General features: G+C 42.6%; 1 protein-coding gene across 2 annotated transcripts in view; it reads right to left on the bottom strand.

Moving 5' to 3' along the window:
- LOC123998742 (protein shisa-6-like) overlaps positions 1–25859 on the bottom strand; it is an 80081-nt gene that overhangs the window by 32696 nt on the left and 21526 nt on the right. The gene's annotated exons all lie outside the window — the stretch shown is intronic.

The raw sequence follows: 25859 nt of genomic DNA, 5'->3' as shown, positions 1-25859 counted from the left end.
TAAAAAGTTGTATATAAATAATAATTTAACGCGTTTACTTGTAATAATAAGTTTGTAAATATATACTAAAAACAATTTTGTACGTCAGATCGAATTTACAGAGGGACTTATTTTAGGATAATTATTTGACCACATAATAATAAGAACCTTCAAATTGAGAAAATCCAGAGATCTCTCATATTCAACGTTATTGAAACCAACAAGATGGTTGGCTGAATTATCTCTTGTGGCAAGCTATAAAAAGAACTGTTCTAAACCAATTTAAGAGATTAATGGATTTGTGGTCCCCCAGTAACCAAACCTTGCCATAAATGTACCTCTGTTCAGCCGATGCAACACAGCCAACGTGAATGTCAATTATCATCAGATCACTCTATCTTCCATTAAGCCCTGGTAATAAGAATATGTTTCATGCAATAACCACTCCAGACAACGTAGTGTGCATTGAAATGTGTTCTGCATTCCCGACATGAAAAGCTAAACCTCTGCCTACTGAGCATCTGTCTTCCCTGGCAGCATGGTGGGAAAACTCGATAATTTCTCCACCTCATTAAGCCTGTGGATCCCTTGGTTTCATTAGAATCCAGCCATTCCACACAGTATGTCAACAGGCTGGCTGCAGCTGTGGAGCCTCTCGGCACACAAGCCAGGCAGGACCAGAGGGATATTACCATGCATATTGAGTGTAAACTTCAGGTCCACACCCAACCCCAAGTACGGTATATCAAACATCAATCTATTGCAAAACAGTATGAAAACACAATTTCCTGGGCCGTGTTTCTATGGTAACCTCATATATGGTGACAGCCTCTGATAGAGGTGTTGAAATAAGAACGGCAGCTGCTGTGATAGTCTGCACCCTGAAAAACACACACCCACAGAAATAAATCAAAACATGTCATAAATTGTATGATCTCTATGCACACACGTAAATAAACAACGTTACGTCATTGTTGGTAATTGTTAGGTTTAAAACGTTCCTCAAAAACACATCAGAAAACACATCAGACAGTTCTGTAGTTCTACTACATATTGGTAGATTCGAGTGGTAAAACAGACCAAGTTTGAACAGTCTAAAACAATCAAACCGGAGGTCATTTCAAATAAAAATCTCCAATGAGGTGTCCAATCACAACTTCATTCGTTTCAGTGTTGAAACTAGGCCATGAGCAGCAACAAAGATCGTATCATTTTCTCAAACGAACGCAGTCAGTGCAAAGGGCAATAAAGCCGAGACACACCTCTCCGCTCACTCTGAATAATGGGGTCAAGTGCCAGCACTCACTGTAGATTTCATTTCCTCTCCCTGATCTCGTTATCTGGCTTGGGCTTCATTGCGTCTTATTGTCAGTCTGCGTTTTTAAGCCTTTTCTTTGGCTAGGACATTTTAATTGTCTGTCTAGTCACTTCCACTGAGTACTGGCATTGCCAAGGCAAAATGTCAGACACCTATGCATCCCGATTAAGTCTTTTAAATCGTAATGTGTGTAATCGTATTCTAAATGGCTTTAATTTGCTAAAGACCAACATCGCATTGATGTAACATGCAGTAATCAGTACGTCTATACAATTTGAGGGAGATTTCTTTCTTGTTGTTGGTCTACTACTCATTTCATATAGAAAATGTTATGCATTTAAAATGCTAGGCAATATTCAAATGTTTTTGTCTGTGAAAAAACATTTACAATTTGGAATTTGTTTCTGCTTTCTTACATCCCAACATGGATGTGTAGAGCTGAACTGCATTATCTTGGTTATCATAAATAACGTTGACAAACCCCTGTGGGCAGATTTATCAAACCAGGGTGTGTACACATTTAATTAACTGTGCATGCAATGCCGGGCTCAGAGAAGAGATGCCCACATGGCTATACGACTACAGCACAGTGCCTTGATGCATACAACGTCAGAAGACTTGAACAGACAGCAGCTAATGAAATTCTGTTCGCTCTGCCTGACTTTTTGGGCTAACAGCAAACTTTGGCCACAGTCTGAGGCCTTTTAATGTTATGATATCAAGTCCAATAGAGAATGGTGATGTCTTCAAAGAGAAGAAAATCATGTTAAAACCAGCAGAGCATAAATGGTTTCGTCAGATGGGGTTGAATGTGATGTGTTATGATACACTATGATACACTATAGTAGGCCAGCCGGAGGTCTTTCTGTAATAAACTACACTCTCTCATGAGCAACCAAAAATGTATGGGGGGGGGCTCAGAGGGAGAGTGGCAAAGTCAGGAGTCAGACCTGAGCCAACTCCCCCTGTTAATCGTGAGGAGCAGCGATCAAAGGACTTCTGGACTTGGGAGGAGATATTAGACAGAAAAGGACCCTGGGCTCAGCCTGGAGAATATCGCCGTCCCAAGGAAGAACTGGAGGCGGAAACGCGGAGAGGCACTGGTATGAGGAGGCAGCACGGCGACGCGGATGGAAGCCTGAGAGTCAGCCCAAAACATTTATTGGGGGGTGGCTTACAGGGAGTATGGCTATGCCAGGTAGGAGAACTGCACAAACTCCCTGTGCTTACCGGGGGGCTAGAGAGACTGGGCAGGCACCGTGTTATGCTATGGAGCGCATGGTGTTTCCAGTGCGGGTGGATAGCCCGGTGTGGTTCATACCAGCCCTTCGTATTGGCCGGGCTAGAGTGGGCATCAAGCCAGGTAAGGTTGGGCAGGCTCGGTGCTCAAGAGCTCCAGTGCGCCTGCACGGTCCGGTCTATCCAGAGCCACCTCCACACACCAGTCCTCCGGTAGCAGCTCCCCGCACCAGGCTTCCTGTGCGTGTCCTCGGCCCAGTACCACCAGTGCCAGCACCACGCATCAGGCCTACAGTGCATCTCGCCTCTCCTGTGCTGCCGGAGCCTCCCGCCTGTTCAGCGCTATCAGAGCCTTCCTCCTCTACAGCGCTGCTGGAGTCTCCTGTCTGTTCAGCGCTATCAGAGCCTTCCTCCTCTACAGCGCTGCTGGAGTCTCTTGTCTGTTCAGCGCTATCAGAGCCTTTCTCCTCTCGGTGGTTCTCAATCAGAGTCAGGTGATTTTTGTTGTCTCTGATAGGGAACCGTATTTAGGTAGCCTGGGTTTCACTGTGTATTTCGTGGGTGATTGTTCCTGTCTCTGTGTAGTGTTCACCAGATAGGCTGTAATTAGTTTTTACGTTCCGTTTGTTGTTTTTGTATTTGTATAAGTTATTTCATGTATCGCGATTATTTCATTAAAGAACATGAGTAACAACCACGCTGCATTTCGGTCCGACTCTCTCTCGACAAACGAAGAATGCCGTTACACTTGTGTCTATAAGGTAGTAGTTTTGGAATTGTTAGCTAGATTACTTGTTAGTTATTACTGCATTGTCGGAACTAGAAGCACAAGCATTTCGCTACACTCGCATTAACATCTGCTAACCATGTGTATGTGACAAATACAATTTGATTTGATTTGATTTGAAGAAATATACTCTTATTCACTTCCCTCCACCACAATGAATAGCCCTTCCCATCATCTGGTCATTCTCTGGTGCAAAATAGGGCTTATGATGATCACTTTTCATCTGGCAATTATCAATCTCCTATCAATCTCCTGCTGTGTATGAAAGACTTTAAAGTGGTCATTGAGCACCATACGCTACGCACCACAAGTAACATGATTTTGAAATGGAACAAGTGGACCATACCTGGTATTCTGTGGAACACTGGGTGAAATAATGTTATGGAGATAGATGTGGTGAATGTGGTGAACAGATGATTGGAGTCAGAGGGCATTGGAGAAGAGGAGAGAGAATTTGTTAGTTTGGCTCATGGAGATCCTTCAGCCTCGAAGTAAAGCAGAAACTTTGATATCTTTTTTTATATATTACATTAACACACTGCACATATGATGAACACACAGACTAGTAAGTGGAAATTGGGCATCATGCACTGTAAGACCAGAGAGCTGTTGAGAGGATTATCTCCTCCTGAATATAACACAGCATTACGCTGTATGCAATTTATTTGAAATATTATCTCAGATGATGGAGTGGAGTAATCTAAGTGTTAATGGGAAAACCTCCCACTGAGGGTGACACATGATGGGGAATACATGAGAACTAAGTCTCCTTTACAGTACTCTTCTATTTATCAATGTTGAAATGTCACCTGGCTGATCTCAGGTCAGAGAGCATATCTATCCACACGTTATAGTTACTGTGGTACATTGATATTTGTCGTTGTTAGGCCTTCCGAGTGGTGCAACGGTCTAAGGCACTGCATAGCAGGGCTTGAGGCATCACTACAAACCCAGGTTTGATCCCAGGCTGTGTTGCAGCTGGCTGCGACCAGCAGACCCATGAGGCGGCGCCCAATTGGCCTAGCGTCGTCCGGGTTAGGGAATGGTTTAGCCGGCCGGGATGTCCTTGACCCATCATGCTCTAGTGACTCCTTGTGACTTCGGTTGTACGGTGTTTCCTCTGACACATTGGTGAGGCTGGCTTCCAGGTTAACCGAGCAGTGTGTCAAGAAGCAGTGCAGTTGGCAGGGTCACATTTCAGAGGACGCATGGCTCTCAACCTTTGTATCTCCCGAGTCTGTACAGGAGTTGCAGCGATGGGACAAGACTGTAACTACCATTTGGATATCACAAAAATAGGTCAAATAATATTTGTTGTTGTTTGAGTAATACAAGTGTGATGTCAAATCAAATATGCACATGTCAATGAATGGTTTAAATGTTTAAGACCAAAACCCAGCTGCAAAACATTTAAAGTTAGAGAAATTAAAGAACTGTGAGAAGTCTAGGGTGAAAGGGGAAATATCTAAGATATTCTCAGTGAACACCACTATTTTCTTCTGATCTATTTTCCTAGCTGCTTTTTCGAAATTGCTAACAGTTGATACATTTTATTTGTAGATGTTGGAGCCCATGTCCTTGACAAAGTGTCTTTTCATGAACCTGGCATTAGACCGCATCACAAATACCGTAGATGGCTGGAACTGCATTCGTGCCCAGAATGGATAAGTCTGGTTTCAATTTTGAACTGAATGGCTGGTTTCTCAAAGAAAGGCATGACGCTATCTTGTTCCCCTACAATCTGCCTTCCTCCATTTTCTTCTTCATTTTCTTCGGGGTCCTCTGAAGGATAGATTACAAATGATAAAAGTGGGTTTTGCATCCAATCTCCCCAACACAATGCCCAAGCACTCTGCCGTGCCTTCTGTAATGAGGTCATTATTATGCATATGTCAGATATTTGGAGGAATGCGGCTTAAAAGCTTAGAAGTTTTAATTGATTAAGTAAAGCAGCCTCCATTTGCAACACAGATGGTTGTGTTCATGAAGGTCATAATATTTGAACGCCATATTCAAAGCATTCTAATTAAATATCGCTATATTCTGAATGCTATACAGCGCATTCGGAAAGTATCCAGACCAATCCATTTTAGAATAAGGCTGTAATGTAACAAAATGTGGAAAAAGTGAAGGGGTCTGAATACTTTCCGAATGCACTGTATATAAGTGAATGTCATGCTGCCTTTCCTTAGTCCGGGAAATCAACACCAAGATGATATTCCACCAGCATCGCCATGAACATCATATGCCTAGTAAAGCAACTCATGCACTACCTTCCTGAACATTTTCCATAACAATGTATTCTGGAGAGGTATTAATATTTGATGTATGCACAAGCCATTTTTGGAGGTAAAAATCTCTCCTTGACAAATGTTCTGTGGTCAGTTTTGAACTGAAATACTGTTCAGATCAGGGAGAAGCACTAAGGTTGTTAATCATGACTTGTAGGCTAGCCTGGAGTACAGACTCTCGCAGTAGAGGGGTATTTTACCACTCATTCTCCAGTCTAATGTCACAGCTGTCACAAATATTACCGACGGTGGCTCCCCTTCTGGTTCAGGTGGCGCTCGGCGGTCGTCGTCGCCGGTCTACTAGCTCCCACTGATAATTTGTTCTGTGTTCGTTTGGTTTTGTCTAATTGGTTTCACCTGTTCCTTTTTTGGTTGTTAGGGTGGGGTTATTTAAGTTTGTTTAGCCCGCTTCTGTTTGTGCGGGCTTGTTCATTCTGTATGTGTTAGAGTGGTTAGTGTTTTCATCGGGTTTCTCGCTGTCCTTATATTTCACGTTAGGGCACATTTTTGTTTTGTAGTTATACCGGGTTTGGGTATACCATTTTGTTCCTGTGATTATTTTGGACATTAAAGCGTGTTTTTCCCGCATCATTTGCTCTCTGCGCCTGACTCCACCACCTATTCACTCATTGAGCGTTACAACAGCTTTTTTTATCACTCTTGTTAGTTTGTCTTAATTACAGTATGTTGCAATTCCACTGTACTTAGAGTTGTTAAAGGCTTGTCTCATTATCTTTGCATTATCCTTTTTATCAGGATGTTCTTACTTGCAAGGTTTGACTGTTTTCACAAAATGTTACCCTTCATTATGCACTCTTTTAAAAAAAAGGGTTTCCAAAGAGTTATTCTCTCCCATAAGATAACCATTTTTGGTTCCAGGTGGAACACTTTTGGGAAAGGCTTTTGTCATTTCTAAACGCGAGGATCACAATGGGTCAGATCAGCTGACTGACAATCACCAGACTCTCTTCCATCCGCAAAGGGGGGAGTAGGGAACGGTGGGGGGTTTGACACCTTCACACCCGGGCGTAAATTTAAGCAGGAGAGGACTCTCTTTCTGTCTCTCTAGTACTGGGATTGAAACGTCCTTCGTCTCCAGAAGACTTTTACCCGCCAAAACCTTTGACGTCCAAAAAGTGGATAATGGAACAATAATTCTATCATAAAGAATGTGGGAAATGGTCAGTCGGGAGATGTAGAAAACTAATGTGATATTGCTTTTCATTTTGTGATGTTATTAAAAATTGTATGGACCAAATACTGTAACTTTGAATGGATACCCCCTTTATATGTCAAGTTTCCATCCAATACGTTGTGCATAGGATATAACAAATGATAGTTGTGTTAAGATAGGAATGGGATTTTAGGAGTCATAAGGGATAACCTCTAAGCATATCCTTTGCAGAGTAACTATCCACACCCCGAGTGAGGTCAGAAAAGCGTGTCAGTGTGATGGAACTGCCCTTTTCGACCAGAGTGCTTAAAAGGACTGGCCAGGAATTATCACATCAGACCAGAAATATGTGAGACCGTGGTCCACACGTTTTAAATGGTTAGAATTTAACCTCAACACGAGGTGAAGAAGAAACTCACTAGACTAGACCAGGACACCGCCAGTCTGCAGCTGCGCATGTAAAGTGGTTTGGAACCTTGACTATCTACTCGAGTAAGAGGAGAAGAAAACTCTCCTCTCAGACAATCCCTGGTACGGCTAAGTAGCTGTTCTTAGGAAACAGCTCATTGGAGACCAGACAACTAAGAAGAAAGACATTTTGACTTCTGGTGGACAATCAGAGCATGCACAAGTGGTCCACAGGAAAGGCTCACCAAACCAACATTTTTCTGAAGGAGGGCTTGTTTTGACAGAGAAACTGCGAACGGTATTCAACACGTAAATACATTCATTACTTCTTATTCCAAATGGCTGGTGGTTCGTGTGCAAGATGTATGATTAATGTGTGGACAGTCCTAGAATGTATCCACGATAAATGTCCCTTTTTCTCACTCTTTTACCCACCCCCTCTCCATATATGTAACAAGCCATCATATCTTGTAAATACACTAGGGACCTTTGTCTCATGGAAGTGTCTATGTGTATTCTGTGTTATTATTTAGTTAGCTATTAAATAAATATTGAAACTAATTTGTGTTGTACTCAAGGCTGGGGTTTTTGCGTATCCAAGAAGGTTGCGACCATTCAGAATTATGAGACTGATATGAGGTAATGATTAATAAATGACTGTTATCCATATATAACTTATATATCTTCTGGAGTTTAATTCGGGAGATGGTAACTCGTTTAAAAATGTATTCCATGGTGCCCCAAATCCTACTGAGTTAATTGTTACATGACTCATTTAATTGTGCAACAATTAAACATATTTTGTGGATTAAATGAATAACATTCATCAGATTAATGAAGGTAAAGTCACGACAGGTTCTACATGGAACCCAATAGGTTTTTAGCTGGGACCAAAAGGGTTTTACCTGGAACCAAAACGGGTTCTTCAAAGGGTTCTCCTATGGGAAGAACCCTTCCAGGTTCTAGATAGCTATTATATTATTGCTCCTCTCACCATGTATCCTTGCATTAAAGTCCTTTACACTGAGCTGAATCAGTGGATGTAAATATATACTTAGTGAAATCATGCTCTATTGGTTGCAAGTTTAGACACTTTTTTGCCCGATAGAGCCTTTTGTCACTTCTAAACTCTAAACCACAACCATCCACCTTAAGGCAGAGTCTTTCAGTGCTGCTGCTATGTGACTGCTGCAATTTGACCTCAATGTAGGTTTCAGGGTAGTTATCTAATGTGGGGCAGCAGAGATTGCATTGTATCCATGGGGTCTGCCAGAGACTGCATTTCTGGGAACCTTTGGAGGCACACAAACTTCTTAAAGCAATGCACTTGTGATGGCCTACTCGCCACACTGCATGCATCAGCAGTCTGTTTCAAGCCTCCATCCATCCCCTCTGTGTCGGGTGGGCAGACAATGAAAATATATTTTCCACTAAAATGTAACAGCCCACTACAAATATTTATCAGTGTGCCCAGAAGAAGGCTGTACTGTAATTGAATTCTTGAGTCCACTGGTAAAATTCTATTATATCCCCAAAATGGTGAGTGTGTGTTCAGCCGGTGTTCTTAACCTTCTGGTCCCCTGTGTAATCATTGATTTACTGGTTGAAAGTCTATTCCTAGAACAATAATGTGGCTCTTTGAAAAATTATCATTGAAAGAATATTAATGATTGAAAAATATCTGACATGTTTAACACAAATTTTTACATTTACTTTTTCCCCAAAAATGTTATCCCACGCAAGAGCCAAGTGAAAAAGCTGCAATGTCACCCAAGTCAACTGGAGCAGTAATCCAGCGATGTCCGTAGACATCTTGGTGTGGAAAGAAACTGACCTGGGATGCATTGCCTCTGGGCTCTGTTGTTCCTTTGTCATGGGCTAATGTTTGCGTGGACACACACATGCCTCCTCAGGGTGAAAACCCGTCTCTACCCGTCGGATCACAAGTTCAATTCATTTCACAGTTGGCGGCACCCACAGTCCTTTTGCTCAGCCTGTTGTCTGGGGCTGGAGAGAGATGGAAGAATATGATGTGCCTCGAGCTGTAGTCTCTCTCTCCATGAAGACTCAACTTGCCCAGGGACAGATCTGGTCTGATAGAACCGCTGTGCTGCATGCCTGCTTCACTGCCTGCCTGCCTGCCTGGCTGACTGTCTGTCTGCACTCGCCTGCCTGCATGCCTGCCTGGCTGCCTGCCTGGCGGCCTGCCTGCCTGCTTGGCTACCTGCGCTCGCCTGCCTGCCTGCGCTCGCCTGCATGCCTGCTTTCCTGTCTGCCACAGATTACAATTGTCCAGACACCGACAATAAAAATGTCCAGACACCTGAAATGATAAGGATACAAGAGGAGATGAGTGTCCAGAAACAGGGGGAAAAAATGTTCAGACACCTGAAATGATAAGGATACAAGAGGAGATGAGAGTGTCCAGACACCTGAAATGATAAGGATACCAGAGGAGATGAGAGTGTCCAGACACCTGAAATGATAAGGATACAAGAGGAGATGAGAGTGTCCAGACACCTGAAATGATAAGGATACCAGAGGAGCTGAGAGTGTCCAGACACCTGAAATGATAAGGATACAAGAGGAGATGAGAGTGTCCAGACACCTGGAATGATAAGGATACAAGAGGAGATGAGTGTGTCCAGACACCTGAAACGATAAGGATACAAGAGGAGATGAGTGTCCAGACACCTGGAATGATGAGGAGATGAGAGTGTCCAGACACCTGAAACGATAAGGATACAAGAGGAGATGAGTGTCCAGACACCTGAAACGATAAGGATACAAGAGGAGATGAGTGTCCAGACACCTGAAATGATAAGGATACAAGAGGAGATGAGAGTGTCCAGACACCTGAAATGATAAGGATACAAGAGGAGATGAGTGTCCAGACAACTGAAATGATAAGGATACCAGAGGAGATGAGCGTGTCCAGACACCTGAAATGATAAGGATACAGGAGGAAATGAGAGTGTCCAGACACCTGAAATGATAAGGATAAAAGAGGAGATGAGTGTCCAGACACCTGAAATGATAAGGATACAAGAGGAGATGAGAGTGTCCAGACACCTGAAATGATAAGGATACCAGAGGAGATGAGAGTGTCCAGACACCTGAAATGATAAGGATACCAGAGGAGATGAGAGTGTCCAGACACCTGAAATGATAAGGATACCAGAGGAGATGAGAGTGTCCAGACACCTGAAATGATAAGGATACCAGAGGAGATGAGAGTGTCCAGACACCTGAAATGATAAGGATACCAGAGGAGATGAGAGTGTCCAGACACCTGAAATGATAAGGATACCAGAGGAGATGAGAGTGTCCAGACATCTGAAATGATAAGGATACAAGAGGAGATGAGAGTGTCCAGACACCTGAAATGATAAGGATACAAGAGGAGATGAGTGTCCAGACAACTGAAATGATAAGGATACCAGAGGAGATGACAGTGTCCAGACACCTGAAATGATAAGGATACAAGAGGAGATGAGAGTGTCCAGACACCTGAAATGATAATGATACAAGAGGAGATGAGTGTCCAGACAACTGAAATGATAAGGATACCAGAGGAGATGAGAGTGTCCAGTCACCTGAAATGATAAGGATTACAAGAGGAGATGAGAGTGTCCAGACACCTGAAATGATAAGGATACCAGAGGAGATGAGAGTGTCCAGACACCTGAAATGATAAAGATACAAGAGGAGATGAGAGTGTCCAGACACCTGAAATGATAAGGATACCAGAGGAGATGAGTGTCCAGACACCTGAAATGATAAGGATACCAGAGGAGATGAGAGTGTCCAGTCACCTGAAATGATAAGGATACAAGAGGAGATGAGAGTGTCCAGACACCTGAAATGATAAGGATACAAGAGGAGATGAGTGTCCAGACAACTGAAATGATAAGGATACCAGAGGAGATGAGAGTGCCCAGACACCTGATTTGATAAGGATACAAGAGGAGACGAGAGTGTCCAGACACCTGAAATGATAAGGATACAAGAGGAGATGAGTGTCCAGACACCTGAAATGATAAGGATACAAGAGGAGATGAGAGTGTCCATACACCTGAAATGATAAGGATACCAGAGGAGATGAGAGTGTCCAGACACCTGAAATGATAAGGATACAAGAGGAGATGAGTGTCCAGACACCTGAAATGATAAGGATTACAAGAGGAGATGAGTGTCCAGACACCTGAAATGATAAGGATACAAGAGGAGATGAGTGTCCAGACACCTGAAATGATAAGGATACCAGAGGAGATGAGAGTGTCCAGACACCTGAAATGATAAGGATACCAGAGGAGATGAGAGTGTCCAGACACCTGAAATGATAAGGATACCAGACGAGATGAGAGTGTCCAGGCACCTGAAATGATAAGGATACAAGAGGAGATGAGAGTGTCCAGACACCTGAAATGATAAGGATACCAGAGGAGATGAGAGTGTCCAGACACCTGAAATGATAAGGATACCAGAGGAGATGAGAGTGTCCAGACACCTGAAATGATAAGGATACCAGAGGAGATGAGTGTCCAGACACCTGAAATGATAAGGATACCAGAGGAGATGAGAGTGTCCAGTCACCTGAAATGATAAGGATACAAGAGGAGATGAGAGTGTCCAGACACCTGAAATGATAAGGATACAAGCGGAGATGAGTGTCCAGACAACTGAAATGATAAGGATACCAGAGGAGATGAGAGTGTCCAGACACCTGAAATGATAAGGATACAAGAGGAGACGAGAGTGTCCAGACACCTGAAATGATAAGGATACAAGAGGAGATGAGTGTCCAGACACCTGAAATGATAAGGATACAAGAGGAGATGAGAGTGTCCATACACCTGAAATGATAAGGATACCAGAGGAGATGAGAGTGTCCAGACACCTGAAATGATAAGGATACAAGAGGAGATGAGTGTCCAGACACCTGAAATGATAAGGATTACAAGAGGAGATGAGTGTCCAGACACCTGAAATGATAAGGATACAAGAGGAGATGAGTGTCCAGACACCTGAAATGATAAGGATACCAGAGGAGATGAGAGTGTCCAGACACCTGAAATGATAAGGATACCAGAGGAGATGAGAGTGTCCAGAGGAGACGAGATGAGAGTGTCCAGACACCTGAAATGATAAGGATACAAGAGGAGATGAGAGTGTCCAGACACCTGAAATGATAAGGATACCAGAGGAGATGAGAGTGTCCAGACACCTGAAATGATAAGGATACCAGAGGAGATGAGAGTGTCCAGACACCTGAAATGATAAGGATACCAGAGGAGATGAGAGTGTCCAGACACCTGAAATGATAAGGATACCAGAGGAGATGAGAGTGTCCAGACACCTGAAATGATAAGGATACCAGAGGAGATGAGAGTGTCCAGACACCTGAAATGATAAGGATACCAGAGGAGATGAGAGTGTCCAGACACCTGAAATGATAAGGATACCAGAGGAGATGAGAGTGTCCAGACACCTGAAATGATAAGGATACCAGAGGAGATGAGAGTGTCCAGACACCTGAAATGATAAGGATACCAGAGGAGATGAGAGTGTCCAGACACCTGAAATGATAAGGATACAAGAGGAGATGAGAGTGTCCAGACACCTGAAATGATAAGGATACCAGAGGAGATGTGAGTGTCCAGACACCTGAAATAATAAGGATACCAGAGGAGATGAGAGTGTCCAGACACCTGAAATGATAAGGATACCAGAGGAGATGAGAGTGTCCAGACACGTGAAATGATAAGGATACCAGAGGAGATGAGAGTGTCCAGACACCTGAAATGATAAGGATACCAGAGGAGATGAGAGTGCTAAATGCATCATTACTGCTCCATAAAGGCAAATTATTTATTTTCCTTTCCTATAAAAACATCTTAGATATTATTTAGTAATGTTTCTGTATTTTACTCTATATTATTGAACCATATCACACCAAAAATATTCTGATATGTGGTCATCTAAACCCAAACCGATGCTTAAAACTGTAATTTGACTTATAATTATAGTTGAAAGGTAACTTTTTTGCCAGTAAATCATAGTTTGCCATTGTCAACAACTTGGCAATAATTTTTTTCAATGTTGTAACCAACGTGGCTATATAAAAAAGAAAGATTCTTAAGATTTTGGTGTTAGAAAATGCCATTACTGATGGGCGGTGTCGACAGTTCATGAGAATGTGCACCACAATGATTTGTTTGAAGACAAATAGCTGCTATTATAAGATATGGCCTTCAAAGCCAATGTTTTCCATGGCCAGATTAATGGGACCAGCCTCTTGCCGATATCACACTGCAACATGATGAACGGGAAATTAGCATAAAAGACTCCTTGCATTCTCTTAATGAGCTTTAATAAAAAGTGGCCACACGGCACGAGGAAATGGTCCTGATTGATGTCTCACATTATTGGGGATTGCACCCCTCAGAAATCCAAAACCATTGTCTTCTGTCTGGTTCTCCTGCCCTCTCTCCCAATCTCTATCCCTCTCCTTCTCTCTCCATCTCTCTCTACTTCTCTCTCATTCTCTCTGTCAGTTCTGCCTGCTGCTGAAGCCTGGTTTCTGCTTTTCCAGGACAACACCCAAGGGACGATCTACTGATAACAGGCGTGTCATACTGGCCCACTCTCGGCTCTCACACCTCTATTTTATTCAATAGCACAGTTCTGAAGTAAACCCACGTTTTCCTTCATGCCACAAATATGAGATTTTTCATTTCCCTAAGCAACAACTCCCTTCATCAGGGTGTCTTCAATGTGAACAACACAGAGCTGTGTTTCTGAATGGGTTATGGATTTGTTTAGGATGTCAATACTATGTTCGTGTTACAGGTCTGGGAGAGAGTAAACACGCTGTGCTTCCCTGAATGAGTGAACACTACAGGATACAGAGGATATACACTGAGTGAACAAAACATCAGGAACTCCTGCTCTTTCCATGACATAGACTGACCAGATGAATCCAGGTGAAAGATATGATCCCTTATTGATGTCACTTTTTAAATCTCGTTCAATCATTGTCGATGAATGGGAGGAGACAGGTTTTTAAGCCTCAAGACAATTGAGACATGGATTGTGTGTGTGCCATTCAGAGGGTGAATGGGCAAGACAACATATTTAAGTGCCTTTGAATGGGGTATGGTATTTGGTGCCAGGCGCACAGGTTTGCGTGTGCCACGAACTGCAACGCTGCTGTGTTTTTCACGCTCCAGTTTCTCATGTGTATCAGGAATGGTCCACCACCCAAAGGACACCCAGCCAACTTGACACAACTGTATGAAGTATTAGTCAACATGGGCCTGCATCCCTGTGGAATGCTTTCGACACATTCTATGCCCGACGGATTGAGGCTGTTCTGAGAGTAAAAGGGGCTGCAAATCAAGGTGTTCCTAATGTTTTGTACACTCAGTGTATATACATATATAAATATACAGGATATATGTGAGGGAAAATGTACTGCTCTAATGTATGGACCTGTCCTTCTTCTTCTCGTCACACTAAATCTACTCTGAGGTGTTACCTAATGAAGCAGCCAGCGGAGAGTGTGTGATGACTATGCATCAGCCGCAATTGTGATTTTGGGACGCCATTCCCACCAAGCTGCAATTACCAGCCATTTGTGGCTGGAATGAGATGCTGGAATGAGATGTTCCACCACCACCATTATGCCGAAAAGCTAGAGGATTCGATGTGCATAACAAAGCACACATTTCATTGCTTGTTCTCCACCCTACTGGGCACTGATTTACACTCACTGCAGTTTCCTCTCTCTCTCTGATGAGCTGATTGTGGATATTCCTGTGTGTGTGTGTGTGTTTGCGTGCACCTGTGTCTCTATGTATTTATGAGTAAATACATTCTGAAAAATGTAGACACTCCATTGGCTTTCCACATTAGCTAAGACATTGTACACATCACAGCCAACAAACCCCCAAATACACAGCCTGTCCTGGGCTTGTTGAAGCATTTTGGCATTTGGGTGTCAGATGGTTTGTATCTCTCAGCCATTTGCTCCATTTGTGTCAGCTTTGGTCCAGCTTTGAATGAGCTATCCCTTCAACGTAATGGCAGAACCTCCCTTTACAGAACAACAGCCTTTCTTCAAAAGCAGCACTGAGTGTCTGGGCCACATACAGCACAGTACTGTAGCTGTCCTGCTATGCATGCTAGATCTGCTCTCCCTGGTATTAGTATTCAGACAGGTGTGGTATGGTCACTGCTGCTCTTCTGGTGTTGGCTAGCTCGTTGGCGTCATGCTGACAGAAGCAATTCCATGTCCACCACTGCCCTGTGCTGCTCTCTCCTCATAATAGATATTGACAGGTGGAGTGCAGATAACACTAATCTCCATCCTAACATGATTGGATATGTTATAGAGGGCTTTTTCATCATTATAGCATTCAATTCACAACTTTGTCGGCCCGCTAATAGCATTTCATGCTAGCATACGCCGTGCCCTGTAGCTGAATGGCTGTGTAATTGTCACCCTTCCTCTCTTCTCTGGTTCCTCGTGCTCCAGCCCGGCAGGTAATAAGCCCTGCCAGTGGTCTTATACTTCATCTTTACTTCAACCCCCAAGCTGAAGGCTGCATGGTCCCCTCATCTCTTGCTAGTGTCCGACTGTTTCCCTGTTTACATTTAAAAAATGCTGTTTTATACCTTGCCATCAAAATGCACAGTTGATGAATAATGCATGTCTCTTATTAATGAGCTTATGGAGCATGCAGCCCTAATGCAGATAGAGACAGCAATATATCCCTGCCCTAATAAAAGGCTGTGTATCTATATACAATATATAGATGTAAATGAATCCTTCAAATAACCCGCCTGACATTGTCTTTAATATGGTGTGATGTTTCCAACTGTATGAGCAAACTAATAAAATAAAACGCTATGCTGGGAAGACAGGAGGAATGTTTTACATTTGAGCAGATGCTCTTATCCAGAGTGACTTACAGGAGCAATTAGGGTTAAGTGCCTTGCTCAAGGGCACATCGGCAGATTTTTCACCTACTCGGCTCAGAGATTTGACCCAGCGACCTTTCAGTTACTGGCCCAACGCACAGTGTCTCCCGACCCCTCCTGTCTCAGCCTCCAGTATTTATGCTGCAGTAGTTTATGTGTCAGGGGGCTAGGGTCAGTCTGTTAAGTCTGGAGTATTTCTCCTGTCTTAACTGGTGACCTGTGTGAATTTAAGTATGCTCTCTCTGATTCTCTCTCTTTTTCTTTCTTTCTTTCTTTCTTTCTTTCTTTCTTTCTTTCTTTCTTTCTTTCTTTCTTTCTTTCTTTCGGAGGACCTGAGTCCTAGGACCATGCCTCAGAACTACCTGGCCTGATGACTCCTTGCTGTCCCCAGTCCACCTGGCCGTGCTGCTGCTCCAGTTTCAACTGTTCTGCCTGCGGCTATGGAACCCTCACTTCTTCACGGGACGTGCTACCTGTCCCAGACCTGCTGTTTTCAACTCTCTAGAGACTGCAGGAGCATTCGAGATTCTCTGAATGATCGGCTATGAAAAGCCAACTGACATGTTACACCCTCGACAACACTGTGATTATTATTATTTGACCCTACTGGTCATCTATGAACATTTGTACATCTTGGCCATGTTCTGTTATAACCTCCACCCGGCATAGCCAGAAGAGAACTGGCCACCCCTCATAGCCTGGTTCCTCTCTAGGTTTCTTCCTAGGTTCTGGCCTTTTTAGGGAGTTTTTCCTAGCCACCGTGCTTCTACACCTGCATTGTTTGCTATTTGAGGTTTTAGGTTGGGTTTCTGTACAGCACATTGTGACATCAGCTGATGTAAGATGGGCTTTATAAATACATTTGATTTGATTTTGATTTGATTTGACTTAACCACTAGGCTACCCTCCGCACCTTCAGGACCTCATAACATTAAGTCACACAGAGACAATCACAACGTTATAGCGTACAGTGTCCTTGCTTTTCAATATACTAAGAGATACAGACAGTTATGAATGGAATGCTATGTAAAGGATAGAATGAATAGGAGTCTCTTAAACCTGAGGAGGAAAATAATAAGGCATACTAGCCTCCCAAGGACTTTTACCTGCATCACACTTAACATGTGCTTTAATGTGTGAGATCACAAATACAAATTCCCTACAAAAGGCTGTACAGTTATGTTTGTATTGCTGTGCAAGTTGGTGTATCATTTTCACAAAGCACATTCACACAACATGATACAAATGTGAAAATAATTTAACTGAATAGTAAACACTGTCGTACCCACTGAATCCTAACTCAAGCTCAACAGGCACATTGGAATTCAAGGAGGCTCTGCGATTCTGAAGTGGTACGTTCTCAAGAATAAATGCACCAACTCCTGATATGGAGATGGGAGAAAAATAATTATATTTCCAATTTGACATAAAGACACTTTGGAATAAGTAAGCAATGAATTAATGCATATATATCGGTTTCCATGCCAATTCATAATGCAGAGTACCATCACAACTCAGATGGCATCTCTTGCACGCGCACACACACACACACACACACACACACACACACACACACACACACACACACACACACACACACACACACACACACACACACACACACACACACACACACACACACACACACACACACACACACACACACACACACACACACACACACACACACACACACACACACACACACACACACACACACACACACACACACACCGTACATGCTGATCCATCTCCGGCCCTTCAAATGTGATTTCACTGGACAAACACACACAACAGCAGTGCATAATGCATGAAATGACAATGGATCACTAGAGGTGATGTGAGGGTATCAGTGTGTTTATCAGTAAGATAAAGAAATAAGAATTTGTCCTTAATTGACTTGCCTAATTAAATAAACGTAAAATAAAACTACTAAAATAAATAATACAAATCAGAAGGCTAGCGGATAGAGAGCTGAGCCCCAGCCCACAGCCACCCAGCCCACAGCCACCCAGCCCACAGCCACCCAGCCCACAGCCACCCAGCCCACAGCCACCCAGCCCACAGCCACCCAGCCCACAGCCACCCAGCCCACAGCCACCCAGCCCACAGCCACCCAGCCCACAGCCACCCAGCCCACAGCCACCCAGCCCACAGCCACCCAGCCCACAGCCACCCAGCCCACAGCCACCCAGCCCACAGCCACCCAGCCCACTGTTAAAGGCATGTGGGACTAAGGGAGCATGAGACTCATGAAGCCAACCTAATCACTTCCTTTAGCCTGCTTCTTTAATAGACAGGATATAAGGATTATAATCAATTCATATTGTGCATTTGGCTGTCCCAGATTCCTACAGCACAGAGCAGACTGCTCAGAGACATGCTCATCAGGAGAGAGAAGGAAAACACAGCTTCTATCAATGTGGCTCTTGCTGAGAACAGAAGGAACAAGGTCAGTGAGAGCAGTGTCGCTCGATAGCCTTTATGGGTTTGTGAACTATTCACAAGTATCTTTTATACATCTGAATGAATCCATGATTTACCTTCACCATGCTGCATTGATTGAAATAATGTCAAGATTATCTAAACTACCAGTTGCAAACAATTGTTCACATTTCCATATCTAACGCAGCATTTGGCATGCTATGACACAAACTGTTATGTCACAACAGACATGACCTTAACAAGAAGCACTTTAGATGTCTTGCAAGAGCCCCAAATCTGAATAGTGCCCTGGTTCTTAAAATAAAAATGGAATGCGCCTCTTTCCAAAGACAAGGCAACAAAGAGAATATTCTCCCATCAACTACGGTATATCACCATGAATAAATCCTTTAGAATTTATTCCTGTATTTTTTTAGACAGAAAACTCACAATAGTGGGGAGAGAGTCGTATGTGTGTGAAGGTAGAGAGTTCTGTGCCTCCGTCACAATGGCCCACTATTATTGAATTTACAGTCCGTCTTGGTGCTCAGGCCTGTCCATTAGGATCTAGCTGGCAGGGCCATGCATGGCATGCCTCTCCTCCTCCCCTGGCTATCACACAGCCGAAGGGCACAGTGAAGTGGTCAGAGTAGACTGGTCAGGAGGAGTGATGGACGGCTGGACAGCTCACGCTACTGGGAGGTCCCTCAGGGGTCAAGCTTTTAACACCCTCCCAGTCTGGCGTGAAGTGTAGAGGTCACAGCTAAGACACTCTGCCCAGCCATGTCCTTTTCCACTTGTCTTGGAACCGCAACATTTCACTACAGGGCGTGGTACCCCTTTACTCCTCTGCACTGGGTCTTTGACTGTCCCTCGTAGTGATGTAGTGGGGCGGCAGGTAGCCTAGTAGTTAGAGAGTTGGGCCAGTAACAGAAAGGTTGCTAGATTGAATCCCTGAGCTGCCAAGGTAAAAATCTGTCGTTCTGCCCCACTGTTCCTAGGCCGTCATTGTAAATAAGAATTGGTTCTTAACTCACTTGCCTAGTTAAATAGAAATATACTGTTTACAGTGTCCTCTTCAGTACCTACCTCCTCTTACACCCCTCCTTTCTGGGATATCACTCAGCTGAAATGTCTGCCTTTAGACCTGAGACTTGGAGCGATCTACATAATGGAGGTTGTCATGCAGGTGACACCTGCTTGGTGTACTTGACCTCCCCATACCAATGTGGAGCCTCAGGGATTAGAGAAAAAGGGAGGGATGTGGGAGGGCTGCAGCACTGTGCACTGTCCCTATGAGACAAGGTCACAATAAATGGATTGGGATGAGAAGAAACCAATTCCCCCTGGGACAAAATCAGGGAGCAACGTGTGAAAAAATAATTAAGCAGGATGCACATCAGTGGATGTCACAGCCAGAGGGGTGAGGGTGAAGGGGGGGACACACAAAATCCTTAAGACAAGGGTAATGTTTTTTCACTTGATATCTGAAAGCGTCACAATGGACAAAGGATAATTTTTTCGACCTCAAAAACAGTTAGGTTTTGTGAAAGGAGGTACTTTTGAAGGAAAAAGGCCTGGGGTTCAGAATGACGAAATTACATTTGTAACAATATTATGAAGTAGTCGACCCACATTAGTCTACGCCCACTGGCAATTACCTCACATTATTGTCTTTAATCAGTTAGGACAAACAGATTAGCATTTATTACATTCGTGACATAACTTAGCTTTGGTAAGATTTTTATTTTCACAACCAATTACTCATTTGCAAGGTTAATGTCTCATTTGAGGACAAATCATTTCTAATTGATTCTAATTTATGCCTGTTCCACTCCAACATACCTCTAATCTGTCAAACATCTTGGATAGTTTTATTGTAACAATAAGATTCTCTCTCTCAAATTCTTCAACAAGCACGCAATGACCACCAAACAATGCAGGAAGAACCCCACCCCTCTTCAGAAACTTGCCCAAAGTATTCGCCCCCCTTGAACTTTGCGACCTTTTGCCACATTTCAGGCTTCAAACATAAAGATATAAAACTGTATTTTTTTGTGAAGAATCAACAACAAGTGGGACACAATCATGAAGTGGAACGACATTTATTGGACATTTCAAACTTTTTTAACAAATCAAAAACTGAAAAACCATTTTGAACCATTCCATTGTAGATTTTGCTTTATGTTTTGGATCATTGTCTTGTTGGAAGACAAATCTCCGTCCCAGTCTCAGGTCTTTTGCAGACACCATCAGGTTTTCTTCCAGAATGGTCCTGTATTTGGCTCCATCCATCTTCCCATCAATTTTAACCATCTTCCCTGTCCTTGCTGAAGAAAAGCAGGCCCAAACCATGATGCTGCCACCACCGTGTTTGACAGTGGGGATGGTGTGTTCAGGGTGATGGGCTGTGTTGCTTTTACGCCAAACATAACGTTTTGCATTGTTGCCAAAAAGTTCAATTTTGGTTTCATCTGACCAGAGCACCGTCTTCCACATGTTTGGTGTGTCTCCCAGGTGGCGTGTGGCAAACTTTAAACGACACTTTTTATGGATATCTTTAAGAAATGGCTTTCTTCTTGCCACTCTTCCATAAAGGCCAGATTTGTGCAATATACGACTGATTGTTGTCCTATGGACAGAGTCTCCCACCTCAGCTGTAGATCTCTGCAGTTCATCCAGAGTGATCATGGGCCTCTTGGTTGCATCTCTGATCAGTCTTCTCCTTGTATGAGCTGAAAGTTTAGAGGGACGGCCAGGTCTTGGTAGATTTGCAGTGGTCTGATACTCCTTCCATTTCAATATTATCACTTGCACAGTGCTCCTTGGTATGTTTAAAGCTTGGGAAATATTTTTGTATCCAAATCCGGCTGTTAACTTCTTCACAACAGTATCTCGGACCTGCCTGGTGTGTTCCTTGTTCTTCATGATGCTCTCTGCGCTTTTAACGGACCTCTGAGACTATCACAGTGCAGGTGCATTTATACGGAGACTTGATTACACACAGGTGAATTGTATTTATCATCATTAGTAATTTAGGTCAACATTGGATCATTCAGAGATCCTCACTGAACTTCTGGAGAGAGTTTGCTGCACTGAAAGTAAAGGGGCTGAATAATTTTGCACGCCCAATTTTTCAGTTTTTGATTTGTTAAAAAAGTTTGAAATATCCAATAAATGTCGTTCCACTTCATGATTGTGTCCCACTTGTTGTTGATTCTTCACAAAACAAAAGATTTATATCTTTATGTTTGAAGACTGAAATGTGGCAAAAGGTCGCAAAGTTCAAGGGGGCCGAATACTTTCGCAAGGCACTGTATATCAGCTGGCAGAGATATCTTCACCAGCTTCAAAAACATCTTATATCAATTCAATGGTTGTCATTTTAGATGAATGAAGTGGAATCTCCTGAATCATTTCCTGTGTGGCAGCGGCTTGGCCTTTAACTGTGTCTAATAAATCTGTTGTGGTCCACAGTGGCTTAAGGGACACGTCTGCCTGGCCAACCCATCATGGAAGAGTGGAGATGGATAGACATTGCCAATTCAAACCACTCACTGATATCGTTTATAAATCACACTCACTGCACAAGCCTTCCAACAGACACTTCGCCAGCCAACCACATAAACGATCTACCGTGAGCTATATGAGCTTGCTACTGTGCGTTAGCCTGCAGCCCTATAGTGTCTGTATGAGTAGAGTGTACGCCCCCACTGAGAACTAAAGGATTTTGCTCAATACAATTTGAGGTCATTGCTATTGCGCTAAGCAGTTTTTTAACTTGTAACTATCTTGATTGTAGATTCCGTTATATCTCCCTATTAGCATATGGATATTAATACATATTTACAGTTCCACGTGAATGCATGGGGAAAAGATCCAGAATGTCATAATACACACTTGACAGGAATTTAGGGACTGAAGAGAGATGCTAGAGATACAGTTTGGTGTATTGTCGCAGGGTTACAGTATGATGTATTGTAGCAGGGTTACAGTATGATGTATTGTAGCAGGGTTACAGTATGATGTATTGTAGCAGGGTTACAGCATGATGTATTGTAGCAGGGTTACAGTATGATGTATTGTAGCAGGGTTACAGTATGATGTATTGTAGCAGGGTTAAAGTATGATGTATTGTAGCAGGGTTACAGTATGATGTATTGTAGCAGGGTTACAGTATGGTGTATTGTAGCAGGGTTACAGTATGGTGTATTGTAGCAGGGTTACAGTATGGGGTATTGTAACAGGGTTACAGTATGATGTATTGTAGCAGGGTTACAGTATGATGTATTGTAGCAGGGTTACAGTATGATGCATTATAACAGGGTTACAGTATGATGTATTGTAACAGGGTTACAGTATGATGTATTGTAGCAGGGTTACAGTATGATGTTTTGTAACAGGGTTACAGTATGGTGTATTGTAGCAGGGTTACAGTATGATGTATTGTAGCAGGGTTACAGTATGATGTATTGTAACAGGGTTACAGTATGATGTATTGTAGCAGGGTTACAGTACGATGTATTGTAACAGGGTTACAGTATGATGTATTCTAGCAGTTTTACAGTATGGTGTATTGTAACAGGGTTATAGTGTGATGTATTGTAGCAGGGTTACAGTATGGTGTATTGTAGCAGTTTTACAGGATGGTGTATTGTAGCAGGGTTACAGTATGATGTATTGTAGCAGGGTTACAGTATGATGTATTGTAGCAGGGTTACAGTATGGTGTATTGTAGCAGGGTTACAGTATGATGTATTGTAGCAGGGTTACAGTATGATATATTCCAGCAGTTTTACAGTATGGTGTATTGTAACAGGGTTATAGTGTGATGTATTGTAGCAGGGTTACAGTATGGTGTATTGTAGCAGGGATACAGTATGGTGTATTGTAGCAGGGTTACAGTATGATGTATTGTAGCAGGTTTACAGTATGATGTCTTGTAGCAGGGTTACAGTATGATGTATTTTAACAGGGTTACAGTATGATGTATTGTAACAGGGTTACAGTATGATGCATTGTAACAGGGTTACAGTATGATGTATTGTAACAGGGTTACAGTATGATGTATTGTAGCAGGGTTACAGTATGATGTATTATAACAGGGTTACAGTATGATGTATTGTAGCAGGGTTACAGAATGATGTATTATAACAGGGTTACAGTATGATGTATTGTAGCAGTTTTACAGTATGGTGTATTGTAACAGGGTTATAGTGTGATGTATTGTAGCAGGGTTACAGTATGGTGTATTGTAGCAGGGTTACAGTATGATGTATTGTAGCAGTTTTACAGTATGGTGTATTGTAGCAGGGTTACAGTATGATGTATTGTAGCAGGGTTACAGTATGATGATATTTTAGCAGGGTTACAGTATGATGTATTGTAACAGGGTTACAGTATGATGTATTGTAACAGGGTTACAGTATGATGTATTGTAACAGGGTTACAGTATGATGTATTGTAGCAGGGTTACAGTATGATGTATTATAACAGGGTTACAGTATGATGTATTGTAACAGGGTTACAGTATGATGTATTGTAGCAGTTTTACAGTATGGTGTATTGTAGCAGGGTTACAGTATGGTGTATTGTAACAGGTTTTATAGTGTGATGTATTGTAGCAGGGTTACAGTATGGTGTATTGTAGCAGGGTTACAGTATGGTGTATTGTAGCAGGGTTACAGTATGGTGTATTGTAGCAGGGTTACAGTATGGTGTATTGTAACAGGGTTATAGTGTGATGTATTGTAGCAGGGTTACAGTATGGTGTATTGTAGCAGGGTTACAGTATGGTGTATTGTAGCAGGGTTACAGTATGATGTATTTTAACAGGGTTACAGTATGATGTATTCTAGCAGTTTTACAGTATGGTGTATTGTAACAGGGTTATAGTGTGATGTATTGTAGCAGGGTTACAGTATGGTGTATTGTAGCAGGGTTACAGTATGATGTATTGTAGCAGGGTTACAGTATGATGTATTGTAGCAGGGTTACAGTATGATGTATTGTAACAGGGTTACAGTATGATGCATTGTAACAGGGTTACAGAATGATGTATTGTAGCAGGGTTACAGTATGGTGTATTGTAGCAGGGTTACAGTGCGGTGTATTGTAGCAGGGTTACAGTATGGTGTATTGTAGCAGGGTTACAGTATGGTGTATTGTAACAGGGTTATAGTGTGATGTATTGTAGCAGGGTTATAATGATGTGGTGGGGACACGTAACATGTCTGTCAAGTTTAAATGTAAGCTTTATTGTCAAATGTACAAGTGCAGTGAAATGCTTTTAAATGTAAATTTTATTTTAAAAACAAATATATACAGTGACCACCCCCTTCATCTTTTTCCTATTTTGTTGCCTTACAACCTGGAATTAAAGTTTATTTTTTGGGAGAGGGGGGGTTGTATCAATTACACAACATGCCTACCACTTTGAAGATGCAAAATATGTTTTATTGTAAAACAAACAAGAAATAAGACAAAAACAACAGAAAACTTGAGCATGTATAACTATTTACCCAAAGTCAATACTTTGTAGAGCCAACTTCTGCAGTAATTACAACTGCAAGTCTCTTGAGGTATGTCTCTATCAGCTTGGCACATCTAGCCACTTGGATTTTTGTCCATTCTTCAAGGCAAAACTGCTCCAGCTCCTTGGATGGGTTCCGCTTGTATACAGCAATCTTTAAGTCATACCACAGATTCTCAATTGGACTGAGATCTGGGTTTTGACTAGGCTTCTCCAAAACTTTTAATGTTTTCCCTTAAACCACTCAAGTGTTGCTTTAGGGTCATTGTCCTGCTGGAAGGTGAACCTGTGTCCCAGTCTCAAATCCCTGGAAGACTGAAACAGGTTTCCCTCAATGATTTCCCTGTATTTAGCGCCATCCATCGTTCCTTCAATTCTGACCAGTTTCCCAGTCCCTGCCAATGAAAAACATCCCCACCGTATGATGCTGCCACCACCATGCTTCACTGTGGGGATGGTGCTCTCGGGGTGATGAGAGGTGTTTGCACCAGACATAGCGTTTTTCTTGATGGCCAAAAAGCTCAATTTTAGTCTCATCTGACCAGAGTACCTTCATCCATCTGTTTGGGGAGTCTCCCAGTCTCCCATGCCTTCTGGCAAACATCAAATGTTCTTTCTTATTTTTTTCTTCAAGCAATGCCTTTTTTCTGGCCACTCTTCCGTAAATCCCAGCTCTGTGCAGTGTACAGCTTAAAGTGGTCCTATGGACAAATACTCCAATC

Source organism: Oncorhynchus gorbuscha, linkage group LG16 (genome assembly GCF_021184085.1).
Source record: "Oncorhynchus gorbuscha isolate QuinsamMale2020 ecotype Even-year linkage group LG16, OgorEven_v1.0, whole genome shotgun sequence".
NCBI classification, from domain to species: domain Eukaryota; kingdom Metazoa; phylum Chordata; class Actinopteri; order Salmoniformes; family Salmonidae; genus Oncorhynchus; species Oncorhynchus gorbuscha.
The sequence above is the reverse complement of the archived record's forward strand: the minus strand, read 5'-3'. Positions and strand labels throughout refer to the sequence as shown.